Source organism: Brassica oleracea, chromosome C6, assembly GCF_000695525.1.
Source record: "Brassica oleracea var. oleracea cultivar TO1000 chromosome C6, BOL, whole genome shotgun sequence".
In the NCBI taxonomy this organism is placed as follows: Eukaryota; Viridiplantae; Streptophyta; class Magnoliopsida; order Brassicales; family Brassicaceae; genus Brassica; species Brassica oleracea.
In genome coordinates this window covers 1129613-1135789 of record NC_027753.1, presented here as the reverse complement: position 1 = coordinate 1135789, position 6177 = coordinate 1129613, and the positions used below count along the sequence as shown (strand labels likewise).

Below are 6177 nucleotides of genomic sequence, written 5' to 3'. Positions count from 1 at the left end.
TTTTTTTATAAATTGTTTATTATTTTTGTATTTACAAAACGTTTATATAAATTCGATTTTACAAAACGTTTTTGTATATAAATTCGATTTTTGGATTTATAAAAGATGATTTCATATTTTAAAATTAATTTTGTATTTATAAAACATTTTTTGATTTATAAACACTCTTTTATTATTTTTTGTATTTATAAATACTATTTTGTATTTATAAAAAGATGATTTCATATTTATATAAATATTTATATTTATTAAAACTAATTTTGTATTTATAAAACATTTTTTTGATTTATAAACACTATTTTTTGATTTTTGTATTTATAAAAATTATTTTTAAATATACAAACCGTTCTTTGTATATAAATTCGATTTTTGGATTTATAAAAGATGATTTCATATTTTAAAATTAATTTTGTATTTATAAAATATTTTTTTTGATTTAAAAACACTATTTTATTGTTTTTTGTATTTATAAAAACTATTTTTAAATATACAAACCGTTCTTTGTATATAAATTCGATTTTTGGATTTATAAAAGATGATTTCATATTTTAAAATTAATTTTGTATTTATAAAACATTTTTTTTATTTATAAAAACTATTTTATTATTTTTTGTATTTTAAATATTTTTTCTATTTCAATTTTAATTTTATATTTTTGAATTTCAATTTAAAAAAATAAATTTATAATTTTTTTTTTGAATTTTGGAAATATTCCGAGGCAGTGTATCCCTCGGAATATTCCGACGACATCTTCCTCGGAATATTCCGAGGAATTTCCGACAAAAAACGTCCTCGGAATATTCCGAGGAAATTCATTTCCTCGGAATTCCGTCGGAAATTTCCGAGGGATTTCCGAGGAAAGATGAATTTCCGAGGAGTTATTTCCGAGGACTTTTTTCGTCGGTATGTCGTCGGAATAGCGTTATTCCGACGACATACCGACGATTTTTTCCCTCAGTATGCCGCTGTTTTCTTGTAGTGTAAGAACACAAATTAGGTCTAATGGCATGACTTGTAAATAAGTGGATTTATTAAGGGTATATTAGATTTTTAATCAGATTTCAAATTAAAAATAAATCAAAATAAAATAGAATTTAGAGGAGTATCTGAGAATTTTTTTTTTTCAGTCAGAGCATATGGGCATTTGATTCTAAAAATCATAATTAAGTTGGAAATTTTTTTTAGTGAAAGTTAAAGACAATTATGTTCTCTCTAAGGAAATTTCAATGGCGATTAAACTTTTATCAGTGTCTGATTTTTCTCTGATTGTATCTACACACTAATAATCAATCTCTGAAACTATTTTTCTCTTCTCAACTAAACGGAATAAGATTGAGGCGAGAAGTGACACATGTATGACAAATTATCACCGTAATTACTCTCTATCATCTTTCTTCACGGATGGAGTATAGCAAGTATTCTTAGTAACTTTGCTAGTTTCCAAAATGATAAATACAACAGGTACACTTTGTTGGCACATGCTGTTTCAATACATATCTCTTCCGGTTTCACATCAGAATCATTACCGATTGCAGTGAGAATCATATGCATTCACTCTGCATTGTTTATCTCCAACGTGGTCAATTCGTTCACGATCGATGACCAAACACATGTGTTGGAAAAATCTATCCCAACACTTATGAGACGTTATGTTTATCAGGTTTTCATTATCCTTCAATTAATGGAGAAAATATATGATGAATTTATGATGAATTTAAGGCGACTTGTTCGTTTTGTCAGTGAAATTTGCTGTGGCAAGTTTAGTGGCCAAAAGAAGACTTGCAATACTGAAGGAAGAACATGTTAATGCTCATAGTTGGATACAATATTTGTGATATGAGCAAATCTGAATCACTGAAGAAACCGTGTAAACTGCTTTGGAGGAGATAATAGTTCGGAAATGGAGATGCACTCCGTTTGTTATACGGTGACATTCGTATAATCGTTAAAAATCAGCAACTTCAATCTTTATTTATTTTTAAAGAATCAGTATATTGGATTCCTTATTCAAATATATATTAAATCTAAATTGTGAGTTGGCCAAATACAACAAAGAGAATTGATGTTTATAGAATTATGTTGCGATGTAAGGTTTGAAGTTTCATCTTATCGATGTTAGCCAAATATGATATTCGTTGGAGACCGAGAGTAATCATGCATAAGAAAACTAACATGATTGATATTCTCGTTAAAGCAAAGGCTCTTAAGAAAAAACATACATCTGAAACATGTATATATATAATCATACACAATTAGGATTTCAACCAGGACCACAATAATAAAAGCAAAGTCCCCAGACATTATGAATACCAGGCTTGATATTGTAACAGCTTTCATGACTCATGTAAGTATACACTGTACCGAAAGGTGGTCTCGTAATTTCACCTTCATCAATTATCTCAAGATTTCTGAAATAACTAGCCTTTCTCCATCCTTCTTGTGCAAAATTCCCCCTTCCCATTTTTGTCGTTGTGTGTTGTGGCTGATCCTTCTTATTTGCTATTTCTTCTCCCCATTGAACTTCGGTCGCACCGTTTTGTAGATGAGTAAACAATGTAGAAGGCCAATATCCAATAGCCAAATTGGTACTAAATTTTAACCACCAGTGCCCTGAATGTGGATCCTACATAATAGAAACACATTCATTTAAAAGTTTTAGTATACCATAAGATCAAGCTACGTGTTTACACCACATATAATAAAAATGGCCCTAATTATATCGACCATCCAAATAGTTGCGGGAAACTGTTCTTGTCGACCATCCAAGGTGGAAACAGACTGAGCAGCTGCACCAACTGCAAAATGTTGGTTTATAGGAACAAAGCCTGGACAATCAAAATTGTAGCAGCCTGTATCTATACCCGTCATCCTGTTTGCATATTATAAAACAACACATAAAGTTGCTTTTAATTATAAATTTGACCCATACATAGTGAAAAACAAAACAAATCATAACAAAATTACAGAAATTAACTCACTGTCCAGTAAATAAAGTGTCTAGGATAGTCATCACCATATTTATTCTTGTATACCTGATTAGTAACAAAATCAAAACCGAAGAATTTATGGTTCTATAAATATATGTGTGTATATGTATATAAAGATGTAGCAGGAAGAACAAACTTAGACCTGCCAACCAAATTCAATGGTGTTAACTTCAAAGAAGTTAGAACTAGGACGAGCCACAACCCACATTTGTGCTAAGCTAAACTCATCTGGTTGCACATAAGGCTTCCACACGTTTATAATCGCTTTGGCTCCATGAAACTTTCCTTTTACGACAACCTAGGCACACTATATACAAAGTACTAGAGCTTGACCCGCGCGTTCACTCGGTATTTGGTTTTTATGCATTGATATTTATTTTTAATAATCAGTGTTATATATTTTAGATGTGTTGGTATTTAACTAACTGTATTCAAAAGGCTCGGACCAAGCCGATAATATTTTTATTTTGGTACAAATATCCAAAGCCGTTTCAGATAAATTGGTTATTTGGATATTTTAAGGTTCATATACATCAGAACAAAACTTATCAAGACCCGGAAAAACCTGACTCGAAACCCACCCAAAAATTTATAATATCCGAACATGGCCTAAATTCAAAACCCAAATAATCCAATACCCGAAAGAAACGATCCATACCTGTATTGGTATCCGAATGTCCATGTCTAACTAATTTTGTAAACAAATAAAAAAACTCTTTTGAATTATTATGGTAAAGATAATTAATGAATTAGTTATGAAGAGTGAAAAAGGAATGTTAAAAATATAATAAAACACTTTAAAATACGTAATTTATGTTTTGTATTTCTGTAGTAAATTTTATCGAAATATTTGTAAAATACAATAAATGAAGTGGTTAGAATGTGTTAGAAAAAGAAAATAAAAATGGTAAGAAACACTTAAATTTAGGAAAATATTATTGTGTACTTCATTTTTAATAGAATTGATAGACAAACACATACATAGATAAGAATTACAAAACATATATATAAGCAAACTTAAGAGTAAGGAAAATTGAAAGATTTGAAAATTCTTTTGAATGATATATGTGTCTATACACACCTCGTGTTCTGAGAAGTTTCTATTTTAGTTGAATATGTTGCTTTCGGATGAGGGATACTGTAGAAATCCGTTAAAAAAAAAAGAGAGAGAGAATGGTCGAGTATCTTTGTGGTGGTCGAGTCTTGGGCGATATGGATCGATCGAAAAGCTTTAAAGTACGAGGTGGGCGAAGAATTGATCGTGAGTGAACTATGAGTCGAATAAGTTGCTCGACCATAGTTACAAGATGTTTTAGATTGATCAGACGGATGTTTTGGAAGCAGAACATTTTTGGAAGCACGAAGGTTTAGAAGCTCAACGTTTTGGAAGAATGACGTTTCTTCAGCACGAAGTTTTCCGCGAAACTTCGTATCAGTGGAGTATTATTTAGAAGACATTGGAAGAATGACGGGAATTAATCAGGACGGGAATCGAGCACGACGGGATCGAAGCACGATGGGAAAAGCCAAAATCAGACGAAAAACCCTAATTTTGGTATTATGGAAGTTTTCGATGAAGCCGAAGGATCGGGAAATATTTACCGCCAAGGTCAGAGTTCAGATTGGAGTTTATTAAAAATATTCAGCTCATCATAACGGGAGCAGAAAAATATTCGGGATTAATCGCGGGTCAGAAATTTACCGGAGGGACCGAAATCAGGCCAATTGACCGAGAAGCTCGAGGTGGCTCGTTGCATGGGTTCAGAACGTGGTGTCAACCATCTAACAAGCTGAGTGTCTCCAGAAGCTCGAGGTGTCGCCGTTCATGGAAGCAGTACATGCAGCATGACATGTAGAAGCACAAGGTGGATCGACCAAGCACGACGTGTCTCCGCGCATGCACCCGAAGCATGCTGATCGACATGGTGTGCTTCTGTGGCGCCTTGCATGAGTTCTAGTCATGCAGCCTGACATCTGGGAGTAGTGGTGGCGTCCTGCATGTGTCCTGGAAATGCAGCCAGCCATGTGGAGCACGAGGTGCCGCCGCGCATGCGTCCGGAGCCATGCGAAGCGACACACGGGCGGCCACTAACCTGAATCTGATTGGCTGATGTCTTCTATAAATATCCCACGACCCCTGCTCATTTCAACATATCCAGACCTTTCCAAAGCCAGTTAAATATGTGAGAGAAAAGTAGAAAAAGAAAACAAGTGATTCCGAGCTATTTCGAGAGTTTTAGAGAGTTTTCGAGATCAGTTTTCTATTGATTTCGAGTCAGCGCCTAGGGAAGGTTCTGTCCAACTGAAGGTTAATCAAGTGAAGATAAGTTCAGATGGGATTCAAGTCAACGTGGCCAGAGAGAGAGAGAGAAACAAAGTGCTCGACTTAGAGTGTAGTCGATTCTCACCGAGAAGGCCATTTCCGTCCAATCGGCGATTCTATTCGATTGTGACGCGGAAGCTCTGTCCAAATGATTTCGTCCAGGCCAGTCAGTTCCTTTGATGATCAAGTGTAGGTGCTGTCCAGATTTAGTTCAGTTCCACGGTTTCAGATCAGTCGAAGTTCTGCTCTATACTCCGCCGGGAAGTCCGAAGAACTGTCCAGGAGCTAAAGGAGGTTCTGTCCAGATCAGTCCGTCCAGGCCTGTCAGTTTCTACATGGTGAAGCCGAGGTTCTGTCCAAGTCGAGATCAGTCCAGTTCAGTCCAGTCTAGTCGTCCCTTGGGTTTTGGCCAAGTCTTTTGGCCTAGTCTTCTCCGATCAACCAGCTGCTTCTCGCCTAGAACACTATGAGTTGGCTTGTGTGAATTCCACTTGGAATTTAGGGTAGTTTTAAGTTGGTTTGTTTGAGTTCCACTTGGAACTTAGGGAAGATTGAGTCGCATATAGAGTAGAATGCTCACGCTGTTGCATGATAGAGTCCTTAGGGTTATTTATTAAACCGGACTAAGTTTAGCACGGGCTACGCTGAGAAGAAATGGAATTAAGACTGAGATAATAACCTGACTAGGACTAGGATGCATCATGATTTATATTCTTGCGTGTTGATATGGTTGAGTGCAGGTTCCCGTTATCTTTAAAGATAGTTTCTCAGCAGGAGCATGAACTATCTGGGTAACAGTTTGATTGAGTAGATTGCTTGAGTAGATTTAATTAAATGCTTGCTCGTTTAATTAATATTGTTGATTGG

General features: G+C 34.8%; 1 pseudogene; it reads right to left on the bottom strand.

Moving 5' to 3' along the window:
• Positions 1 to 2242: 2242 nt before the first annotated feature.
• The window catches only part of LOC106297150, a 6200-nt pseudogene continuing 2265 nt past the window's right edge, over positions 2243 to 6177 (bottom strand).